The following is a 12,539-nucleotide window of genomic DNA, read 5'->3' on the forward strand; positions in this document are numbered from 1 at the left end:
CAGTCTTGGGGCACTAACCAGACACCGCTCTTGCTGCTTAAGATGAAAGCCAAGCAGAGTCCCAAATCTCCAGGGTTAATAAAGACAACTAATGCTACAAAATAGTAAACCAACTATCAGTTAGGCTGAGAATGTCACTAATGGATATTTTTCCAGCCCTGCTTCAAAGCACAATGATGGTCTTTTAACAGAGCAATTAAAGCAATGCCCAGAGTGGAAATATCTCATGTGAATCAAGTCCCTCTGGGTGGTTTGGCTGCAAATTGTGCTCATGCAGGTTCAAAGGATGTAAAAAAGGTTTAAAAATTTGGGGAAGGGGCTTTTTTTAAGAGGGACTACTCAGGGCACATGGTGCTACGGCGTCCCGGAAAGGTGAAGTTACCTAAAATTGGTCCCGCAGAGGGAACAGGTGAAACTGCTTCATCCTCATCTCCCTATCCCTGGACGTTGCTGTGCTGTGTTACACCTCTGTGAAGAAGGAGGCTCTCCTCCAAGCACACCGCAGCTGGAGGGAGGTTTGGCGTCTGCTCACCTCACAGCAGGTGGAGGGCACTGGGTGAACAACCCGAACCCCTGTGAGCACCTTGTTGTGCTGGGGTGCTGTGCTGCACCGTGTGGTGCTGCTGCAGGATCAGGCAGAAATCTGCTAATGCACAGTAAGCAACAGACAAAAGGTGGGATCGGGTGGAGGGAGCGCTGTTTTCTGGGGAAATCTCTTGATTTCTTGGAAGCTATGGGGACTTTCCTCCTGCAGCTGCTCTTTCGCTGTCAGGCAGGTCAGACAAGAGCTGTGGGCTCCTGTGCAGTATTTAAAGCAGCAGAAGAGGAAGCTGATGGAGTGAATGCTTTTTTTTCCCTTGCTGTCTGTCAACCTGCATTGAGCTGGTAGGGCCATGAGTCGTTCTCCCTCTCCAGGAAGAGGGCAGGAAAGGTGAGTCCAGCCATTGTAATCAGCTTTGGCTCGAGAAAGCAGCCCTGGCTGCCCACACTGCTCTGGGGGGTTAAGGTGGAGGCCACTGCATTGCAATGCTCATCCCAGCAACAGCAGGAACCCTGATGTGGTGCTCCTGATCCAGGCAGAGGCAGGCAGGGTTACTGCTCACCGCACCAGCTGTGCAAGCCACTCCAGTCTGGGTCAGTCCTCAGCGCCGCATGGGTCTCACTCGCAGCAGCTTCTCCGATCCCAGAGCCAAGCCCAAACCTCAGCACTCAAACCAGGCAAGGCCATTTCTGGGGCTATGGGGTCAAGTAAAGGGAAATGCAGCATGAAATGGAGTATCTGGATTCAGGAGCAAACTCTGATGTTCCCCAAAGATTTGCTCCAAGAGGTTTGGCTCAGTCTTTCCTCTCCTCTTGACCAGTAATTCCGCCCCCAGCCAAAAGCAGGACGAGTATTTGGATGGACCCAGGTGTGCTGCTCACGGAGAAAACCATTACTGGCAGCACTACAGACCTGCAAGGATCCTCTGTCATTAGCAAGCACAGAACAAGCGGTGTCTAAAGAAGCTTCCTGACTCTGTTTCACTAGCTAGCTTTAGCAAACCTGCTACAATCATATCTCTCCTGGGGAGCAAATAAAGTTCAGCTCTCAGCTCAGAGCAAATAAAGAAAATTTGCTTCAGAGGAGTGGCTGGTTTGTAAGTGCTGTGATTTAACTGCAGCAGAGCAGCCTGTCCAAATGCACCACATTCAAGGATACACCGCAGCTCTTCTCTGCCTGCGAGTCTATGGACTGAAGACAGTGTTCTCAGATAAAATAGCACAGCTTCTGTGCTACAGACAAAGTGACGACAAGTGCTGGGCTTATTACTTGTCATTGTGGCAAATCCATTTATTCTGCTTACTCCAAAAGGAATGAGCGACACGTTGTTCCGTAATTTTGAAGTCCATCTGGCAGTGGTTAAGCAACAGAAAAAAGAAACTTAGTAATCTGTATTTATAAAGTCAAAAACATTTAATCTTGAGCATAAAAAACAAACTACTAAGCTCCCCTCTCCAGACAGCAAGAATTTAGAACACTGATAACTTACCCAAGTAAAGCAGTCCCATTGACTGGAGAAGACTCCCTTTACAAGGCTTAGACCAATAAACAAACTAATTCCTGCATGTAACATTTAGCAACTTGGGCACAAAGGAGGTGCAAGGGGGTGAAGAAAGGGGCACTTCCATGGGCTACTTCCCCTTCCTAAAGTCACTGTCTGTCCTCCAGTAACTAAGCCTTGCAATAAAATGAAACAGAATCAAACTGCTTCTTATTTTGATTCTGGCAAGACCAAAACCTGATATGTCGGCATGTAAGTCCAGCACGAAACATACCAAAATATCCAGATTCATGTTTCTTAGAAATATATAGCAGGCATCTAAAGCAGTTTTTGTTTCACATCCCTGGAATTTACATCAAAGTTAAGTCCTACTCAGTAGAGACCATTCCTGGTACAGGTATGCAGAGCAAAGGGGGAGTTCAACGTGCACCTGTAATATTTTTGCCAATCTTTTTCCCCGTTTCTTTAGGTTATCAGAGTATACAGTGCCTAAACAGGTAATATTAACATACCAAATATAAAATGTACACTTTCCTTTGCTTTTCTGGTAAGGATCTTTAGTTTCTGGAAAACAACCCTGTTCTACTCAAATCACCAGATCCACGCCAGCTAATGAAGAGGGCCAAGCAAATCCAAATCACATACAGACCATCATGTTTTATTACTGAAAATAGGAAAGGGTTTCTGGCCAGCTGCCAAGAAATTAATGTAAGATTAGCCAGGCATTTCTTGTTTCAAAGCCCTGATCTGTTATTGCTGTTTGAATTTCTCACCTTGGTGTACACCTGGGAGAGGTGGTTTCTTCTAGTAATGGGCAAATCTCTTCATTGTGCCAAACAAGTAAAACAGGAAAGAAATCAGGAAAAAGTCGTCTGCTGGGAGTATGGAAGCAGACTCTGCAAGACTGGACGCTGATACATCTTGTACTGGGGGAAGGTGGTGTGTTTTCTCCAAACTATGCTTCACAGCAACCTTCCACAGCCTCTGTATTTAGTGAGCACTTTTTTATACCTGTGTCAATGAGTAATTGGAGCCTCAACTCCTCCAGGCCTGGATCTGGATCTCTGGACAGAAAACTGCATGCAGCTCAAAGACAATTCTTTTGCTAATATTTCAGTGCTGAGGGCCCAAGAAAGACAGACCATAGGGGAAAAGAGAAGCTACCTTTTGGTGGATGCGATCCAGAAACTCAAAGTTTACACCCAGGGTCATGCACAATCTTGGGGTCTCCTGCTCCAAGGCTGGTTAGTTTCTAATTCCAGGACCAAATAGACAAAGGCATCGGATTAGTAATTTTCTTACCTATCTTTCGATTAAACTGCATCCCAACAAATACCATTTTGCTACCAAAGGCTTGAGCTACGGTGTTGAGGCATTACTAGTGTTTTGGGTTTAATCTCCGTAAAAAATAAAAGAATGAGGACTAAGTTGTTTTTACAGGGTCTTGAATGGCTTTATATCGTTTGAGGGCTGCAGAAGTGAGAGCCCTGAGCAGGTGTTAGAGACTGCCTGGCACCTCTCAGTCCAAGGTAACGTACATTAGCTGGTTTCCAACCTATACAGTGGCCAAAAGCAACATGAGACAGCCACAATAAAAGAAGAGATATGAAAAAAAAAAAGGCAGGGTGCAGTTCAGAAGTCTTTGCTTCCTGTCCTGTTCAAAAAACCAAAAGGTGAGTGACCAGTCAATGTAAATTAAGGCCAGAGGTCCTCTTAGAAACAGCAGCTTTGTTTTGAGTCAACATGCACCAGGCAATTCAGGCCAACTGCCCTTCAGTGGGCAGGGCTGGTCTGGAGATTGACGAAAGCTGGAAATACTCCCAGGTATTGCAATCATTAGGGTTGTTTTTTATAATGGACATGTAACAGCCCAGACCTGGGTGCCCTCACAGTCTTGCTCTCTCCATTTTAGCTGCTTTATCAAACTTCCTTTGACCCCCCTCAGCCAACCGCCCACAAACCTTGCTCTCAAAAGAAGCAAGCCTAGCCTGGGTCCATGGATCCCAAAATCCAAGAGCAAACCACAGCCTTGCTTTCTGCCCGCCCCCTCCAGCTGACAAATAAAGTGTGTTTGCAAGAACCCATTAGTTTCAGCACTTTGCTGAATTGTAGCCTAAAACCAGTGTCCCAAACCTCGCAGTTTGAGCCTGGTGCCCAAAGAGGTGCAAGGCTGGAGGAGCCCAGTTCCTCCCTCCGAGTGACTTGATTTTCAGCAGAAGATCAGTAGCTAATCTGCCAAGTAACAGCACTTGGGAATGGGGCCAGGCTTCCCACTGACCTGAGCAGGGAGTCCCCACTGGACCAGTTTCTTTTTGCACACAACTCTCCCCCCAGAATAAAACAGTTTGCTGCAAAGACAGCATGCTCTCTGTAAGACGCTGTTGACAAAAATGGGGGCCTTTATTCCAATACAGAAAGAAGAAGTGAGTCAAAAGAGCCCTTAATCTTGTTAAGAGCTCAGAAGACTCCGAAACATTAATTGGCCTGTCTAGACCAACTCCGTGTCTGGACGCTGTTATTGCAGCCTCTCTTGCAAATGTTGAAATTACAGCATGGGACCACACAAAAAACTTTGAATTTCCTTTCACGTTGCAGCACCCTATTTCCTGCCTACAGACTTTTTTGCTTTCAGTTCTTAACAAAAAAGAATAAACTTTTGCATTTCTATCCATTTCTGTACTGCTAAGTTTCTGTGCTTTGGAGTTGCTGGGAAAAAGCTAGGGCTGTGATTGCATTAGAAGGAAAATACATTAATATGATGCTAAAGCATAAGCCTAGGACAGAGGGTGCTCAGCCAGCACGGCTGCCATGATAGCATTGTGCAACACAAATGTGAGAGAAGAGCCCCCGCTGAACTCTGCTGTGTGGTGGTTCGGTGTCTGGCAGGGTCTTGGTAGGGGTTTTGGTAGCGGGAGAGGTGGCTCCTGTAAGAGGCCAGACCAATGGCGCCTCTGTGAATAACCATTTAAGAGTGAAAGAACCTGTTGATTCTCTGCTTTGTTTTCTCTGTCAGAGTTGGTGAACAGAGAAGAGGAGGGGGATGTGAGAGAGACAGCCCTGCGGACACCCGGGTCGGTGAGGAAGGAGAGGGGGAGCTGTGCCGGAGCAGAGGCTCCCCCGCGGCCCGCGGTGGGGTGGCGGCTGAGCCCCTGCAGCCCCTGGAGCCCAGCGGTGGCCCAGAGGTCGCCCTGCAGCCCGCGGAGGGCCCCGGGCCGGAGGAGCAGGGGCCGGGCCCGGAGCAGCCGTGGCTCCGAGGCAGCCCGCGCTGGAGCCGCCCGTCGGTGGGAGGGCGGCAGCCCCGGGAGGGACCCGCCCCGGGGGGTTCTGGGGAGCTGCGGCCCCGCGGGAAGGACTCGCGTTGGGGCAGTGGGCGGAGGGCTGTCTGCCGGGAGAGGGACCCCGCGGTGGGGCAGGGGAGGGCTGCGAGGGCCCCTCTCCCTGAGCGGGAAGGAGCAGCGGGGACACCTTGTGCCGGACGGACTGTGACCCCCATTCCCTGCCCCCTGCGCTGCTGGGGGGGAAGAGGGAGCAGAGCTGAGACCGGGAAGGTGGGAGGAGTGGGGGGGGTGTGTGCGTTGTATTTAAGACCTGGTTGTATCTCTCATTCTCCTTGATGGTGGTGGTTGTTTGTATTAAATGTGCGTTGTTATCCCCGAGTCGAGTCTGTCTTTTGCCCATGCCCATAACTAGTGAGTGAGCTCTCCCTGTCCTTTGACTCAACCTTCGGGCCTTTTGGTTGTATTTTCTCCTCCTCATCCCTCAGGGGACAGAGTAGGGGTGAGTGAGCAGCTGTGGGGTGCTTTTGTTTCCAGCTGGGTGGGCTCAAACCACAACATGCATCAAGGTTCAAGTTTACACTTGAATTTGGGTCAAATCTGAAGAAAATCTAGAAATCTTAAAGCAGTTGTGACTGAGACAGGATCTCCCCCAGGCCATAGTCAGAGGTGGTTTCTTTTTGGAGTAGAAGATGCCTCATCTATCCCTGTGGACAGGTGCTTGCCAAGTGCAGTGCTGCGACACTGATGGGAAAAGCCAGGGTTTATCAGAAAGCAGATGACCACACTGAAACCAACAGGCCACGTGGACTACCCAGGTGCTCCCCTGCCCCGGCCGAAAGCCCTGCTGCACCAACACCATCCACCAACACCAAACATGGGGTGGCCATGGAAGAAATCAATGCCTCTCCTTGCAGCAGGGTACCCAAGCCCAGGTAGGAGTGTCCAGCCCATTTGTCTCTGGTGACATATCAAGAAGCAACTCTCATCAGGCAGGGGTGCTCGAAAGCTGTCAATGAGTGTCACACTTCTCAGAAACTTCTCTTAAGTCATTCCGGTGTTGCCAGGAGAAGAAATTGCATGGCAATAAAACAGAATTGCTTGGTTCCTGTTAATTAGCCAGAAAGGTGGTAAACATTAACTACCCATGAGAATCATGTGATGTATACAGATGCTCAGGTCCACCTCTCAGCTGAAGGCTTTTTGGCTTTTTCATTTGGAGGTTTCTGGAGTTGCGCTGTCTCATGCATCCTCTAGGATATGACAGCACGCACGAGGTGGGGTTTAATGTGCAGCATGGGAAGAAAAAGCAGCAGCTATGCCTCTGTGCATCATTAATCGCTGTCACATCATTTGCCCTCCAGCAAGTCAGGGATTTGGTACAACAACAGCGACCGCAGCAGCGTTCACCTTTCCAGCAGAGCAGAAAATGAAGGGAAGGTCCACACGTTCCCCTGCACGTTCTCTAGGCATGCAACTGCAGCTTGACTGGGAGACACGTGGTCCACAGGTAGCACGGCCAAGTAACTTGAAAGACTGCCAGTCAGAGGCTGAGGTTCAGCCTGCTTATAGAAAGGAGGAAGAATGGCCCAGTGCTCCTCTCTCCATCAGGCAATGCCATAGCTATGGAGGGTCCCAGCAGAAAACAATGGCCTGGGCTACACAGCTCCACATTTGGTGGGGAAAGCCAAGGCTCTGTCTTCTCATGTCCTGCAGGCTGCCAGGATGGTCCCTGTCCTCCTCTGCACCCATAGACAAGACCCGGTGCCAACAGATGCCTGAAACCCATTGCTAGCATTAGTGTGACTTGTGGCCAAACTTACACTCGGGTACCGTCTGCCAGTGGTCACCATGGTCATATGGACGGACCCATGAGCCCCACATATGCATTGGCCAAGCAGCTGTGAAAGCCTTATGAAATAGTTGACACCTGCCACCAGCATGGATATGACACCATTTACAGCATCACTTCTGCCCAGATTTAGCAGTGGCTTGAGATGGCCGATGGGTAAGTCAGACTAGAGGGGAGGCTCCTCCGTCCTGGGGCTCTGACTGTGTGGCTGGTTCCTCAAGCCTTCCTGTCATTGCATGAATCACAGCCACCTCCAAGTGCGTGGAAGAGGCAAGTGAGCAGATGCATGTCTCATGAGGCAGCCAGCTAGTGTTGTTTCTTCTTGTCTGCTTTAGGGCATCTCAGCACAAGACAAATCCTCAGCTTGTTTTGATCTGGCTAGCGATTTTGGTTGCCCTGATTTTCAAATCCTTTATTACAGGTACCTTCAAGGAGCCTAAGTTTTTCCAGGATGTGGTGACCATCTTCCCACCCATCCCTGCAGTCTAAAATTGGTCACAGTTGGACACTGGCTAATTTGCACAATTGCTTTGAAAACCATCAGCTGGACGACTTCTGCAGTGTAAACACAGGCTCTTCAGCATCACCTGTTCAGGCACAGAAATGCAATTGCATGTGTACTTCCGGAAACTGGAGCTTGTGCACATCTCCCTTCAGTGATGACAACATTTCTGTTAATGAGCCTTTAGGAAATCACAAATTACACGTTTTCTAAACTTAGCTCCCTACCCACACACAACCATCCCCTGACCTGAGCCAGCATCAAGAGATGGAGCACTCTTATTTTTGGGAAAGGAAACGAGACACTGCTGTTTTATGGACTGCAGAGGCAACAATACCCCTGCATTTTGAGAGTCTCCTCAACCCACCAGCCTAGGGACAGACGTGGGTGCAAGGGCAGAAAGCAGTGCTGAGGCAATGCTGTAGTGCTCTGAGGTCCACCTTGCAGGAGGAATGTGACACCACTCCAGGGATAAGGCAATGTGGAGGCCCTGAGACATCCTGGGATGGAGGCCGAAAGCCAGCTTGCCCCTCTCTTTCCATCATTTTTTCCTCCATGCTGCTGCCAGCTCCTTACTGCGCCTGCCAGAATCTCCCCAGACACCAGGTCAGCCCGTTGCAGGCCCTGCAGAGTAAGAGCTGTATGGAGATCCTAAGAGAGGTACTACGCTTGCCCTTCTGAAGCCAGTGAACATGACCCAGTGCCCAGCATCCGTTCTGGTTTTTTGGGGCTGCCATTTCCCACAGAGAGCACCTCTAAGCTTAGGGACCCTGGGGCCAAATTCATCTCTCTGGTGGCCCAGGCAGTGTCAGTGAGGGAGGGACCGGCGGGGTATGTGAGCCCCACACCCTGCTGATAAGACCCTGGACAACTGGCCTCAGCATACAAAGCAGATCGCGTATTTTCAAACCATCCCTGGCAAATGCATCACTGCTGAAGGTCAAAGTCTCTTTATTTAGCTCTGTGGCTTATGCAGAAGAAACGCCTGGAGGCCCAACATCTGGTTCCTTCAGCCTGCAGGTTGTGCAGGTAGGTTGAGGTGTGTGAAGCAGATTCAGAATAGAAATGCAGTATTTTACTTCCAGATGAAGAGAAACAGAGCGTGGTGAGGAGAGGTGAAAAAATCCCAGGAGAGGTCAGTAATGAAGAAAAAAGCAAGGCAGGGGGTGGAGGGGAAGCTTGAAGAGCAAGAAAGAGAAACAAAGCAAAACAGCATTTGGTATCAGGTACTCAAAAGGAAAGTTTGTCATTGGTAACAGTTTGTAATTTGAATGTGATGCAAAATGAAATTAAGAACTCGAACCTCCATTTTCCCCACGCCACTTCTTGCATGCTGCTTCCCACAAACAGCATGGCACGCTCTGCCGCAGCAGGCTGCTAAAAGGCATTAGACCAGTAAGCATTTGCCTGGGAGATCAGACTCAGGCTTGATGTGAGGGCATCTGAATAGTTGCAGTCAGAGTAAACACTAAGTGAAGCCACAGGAGCCTGCCTCCAGTGTGTATGGATTTTTTTCTGTGTGTTTCCCAGCTTTTAGAAGGCAGCTAAGCATAATTACAGCCTGCAACTTCTCTATGTGGCTTTACAAAGCACTCAGGCATGACATTGATCCTGAGCACTGCTTTTAACACAGATGTCAGTATTACTTCATTGATAACACACCAACCCAGTGTATTTCATTCACTGAACTTGCATTTAATACAAAGAACATCAACAGGACTCGACAGGCTGTGCTGGCAGATGCTGAGCAGGACCTGTCAGTCCTTGGGTGGGCCCTGTTGATTTCCTGGGAACCCTCTGATGAACAGGATCCTGTTCACAAACACAGCACAACAAAGAGCAGCCTCATCTCTGGTGAAATGCATACATTAGTAATTTCCAGGTAGTCATCTTATTTCAGACAAACTCTGAAAAGCACTGGACTGATTCTCTGGTGTATTGAGTTTGCACAGCAAGGTTTTGGTAGCGGGGGGGGGGGTGGGGCTACAGCAGTGGCTTCTGTGAGAAGCTGATAGAACTTTCCCCTCTGTCTGATAGAGCCAATGCCAGCTGGCTCCAAGACAGACCCACTGCTGGCCAAAGCTGAGCCAATCAGGTAGTAGCACCTCTGATAATATATTTAAGAAGGGGAAAAAAACCCTGCACAACTGCAGCCAGAGGAGTGAGAATATGCGAGAGAAACAGCTCTGCAGACACCAAGGCCAGTGAAGAAGGAGAGGAGGAGGTGCTCCAGGCGCCAGAGCAGCGATTCCCCTGCAACCTGTGGTGAGGTGAGGCGAGGCAGGCTGTTCCCTACAGCCCATAGAGGTCCATGGTGGAGCAGATATCCACCTGCAGCCCATGGAGGACCCCACGCCAGAGCAGGCAGATGCCTGAAGGAGGCTGTGACCCCATGGGAAGCCCATGCTGGAGCAGGCTCCTGGCAGGACCTGTGGCCCCGTGAGGGACCCATGCTGGAGCAGTCTGTTCCTGAAGGACTGCAGAACTGCACCCTGTGGAAGGGACCCACACTGGAGCAGTTCATGAAGAACTGTTTTCCATGGGTGGGACCCCATAATGGAGCAGGGTAAGAGAGTGAGGAGGAAGGAGCAGCAGAGACAACATGTGATGAACTGACCGCAACCCTCATTCCCCATCCCCCTGCGTCGCTTTGAGGGCAGAGGTAGAGAAAATCGAGAGCAAAGTTGAGACCAGGATGAAGGGAGAGGTGAGGGGAAGGTGTTTTAAGGCTTGTTCCTATTTCTCACTGTCCTGCTCTGACTGGCAATAAATTAAGTAAATTTCCCGAACCTGAGGCTGTTTTGCCCATGACAGTAATTGCTGAGTGATGTCCTTGCCCTTATCTCAACCCATGAGCCTTTTGGCATATTTTCTATCCCCAGTCCAGCTGTGGAGGGGAGTGATTGGCTTGGTGGGCACCTAGCATCCAGCTATGGTCAACCCACCACACCTGCAAGCAAAATGCATGCCAACCTGCTTTTGTCCCCCATGCAGACACCACACACGCACTTATTCCTTGCAACTTGATTCCTCAAAGACGTCTCCACACATGCACCAACAGCGTGTCCTGACACACCAGCATTTGCTTCTAATCAGGCAAAACCAGCACATATTCTTCCCCAGACAAAAAGCTGTGGTGACACAAATACCCCCAAGAATGCAGAAGTCTCTCGTTGTCTCCTCTCCAGGAGTCTCTTGGTGCAGCCCCGACATCCCACTCTGCAGACACCCAGCGCAAGCACAGCAATCACAAAGTGCAAAATTTCAGCTTCATGCTTTGGCCAGGCTTTGAACTTCTCTTTTCTTCTTTGGCTGCTGCTGCCCTCCAGCTCAAGCACCTTGCAATATTGTCGGGCATTTTCCCTCTTGACCCCAAAGGGTCTTGTTCCTGTGTCACAGCAGGGGATGTTGGGCACAGACAGATCCAGCAGCAACCCCTAGGAAAAATGCAGGGTCTTCTAGGAAAAACAGAGTCCTCTAGAAAGAAAAAAACAGGGTCCCCTAGGAAACATGCAGGTCTGCTTGCTCCAGCCCACCCTCCTGCCCGAGGAGGGATGGAGGCTGTGAGCATGGAGGTGGTGACAGAAAATCTCAGGCTGAGTTTCAGATATTCAAGGCAATTACAGAACAAGTGTTAAGTCTCAGCTCAGGAGCTGATGTGTTAAGTCTCAGCTCAAGAGCTGATGTGCCTTGATACCAGAGAGCATGGATGAGTGTTCCTGTGTTTGTAAACGTGGTGCCAGTGCTACCTTCCTTTCTGGAGACCCAGAGCATGCCATAAACCCAGATGAGCTCACAGAAGGTTTCTTTAAAAAGAAACAAACAGGTTCTTTCTGATACAAGGCCTGAAAGCATTAGATTCATCAACTCTGGAGCGTTTTGAGATTCCTTTCTCCAAAGAACTTACTAAAAAGGGCGCTCCCTTTTTATGAGTGGGAAGGCTACTAGTAACACTCATTTTTTTTCTTGTCTCTCAGGAGGAAGTGCTTGGTTAACCAATATCCCCCCTTGGTAAGGGGGGCAGAATTGTGGCCAGGATCCTTGGGGTTTTTTTTCCCTCAGCTTAACCTCTCATCTTTTAACCAGACATACTACACCAAGAGTTCAAAAGGCTGGGTGACTGGGTGATTACATTGGTAGTACATCATCTTAAGAAAGAGAAGTGTGTTTGCTCCATGACTTATGCTGGCACAACACCAAGCGCACCTATCTAATTATTAAATATTTATTGCACCTTTAATACGTCAGTTACAAAAGCAAAATCTTCCAGAAGAGCAGGCTGGAAGGAAAACGAAAGTACAATTAAAGGCTGCTGCTTTGTTGCAGTGTCAGGGCCAGGTGCAACACTCCTAATTTCCATTGTAAGGCACTGGCAAATAACCTGGCCTTCCTATGATACAATCCGATGCAGCTGTGCCTGGAGTTGTTGCCTCTAGCAGTTTCCGTGTTTCTGCAACTCTCTGCACCATTGCTTAATGCTGGACATGACTGACCATCTGTGCCACAGCTGTAGCAGTATTTTCTCTGCAGCTGTGCCTTTACTGCATTACACATTTGAGCGTTTGGGTGACTTAATACTGTTTTTGGGAGACAGTTTGTTTTAGATATGCTCATGGGAGCTTGGAGGAGTTACCTTGTGAGAAGTTAGCACAAGCTACTGGATCTGGGTCCTTGCTCTCTTCTCTTTTCCTTTGTTCTTCCTCTTTTTTTTCCTGTCATTTACAGGTTTCCTTGATCTCCGTCACATGCCTATGGCAAAATGGAACATGAGTGACTACTGTGCACCAGAGCCCAAAATCTGCAAGAGCTGGCTTTCCGTCGGTGAGCGCTTTGCAATGCCACCCTCAGGATGTCTGGCTGCAAACCCA

Source organism: Leptosomus discolor, chromosome Z, assembly GCF_034619465.1.
Source record: "Leptosomus discolor isolate bLepDis1 chromosome Z, bLepDis1.hap2, whole genome shotgun sequence".
Lineage (NCBI taxonomy): Eukaryota > Metazoa > Chordata > Aves > Leptosomiformes > Leptosomidae > Leptosomus > Leptosomus discolor.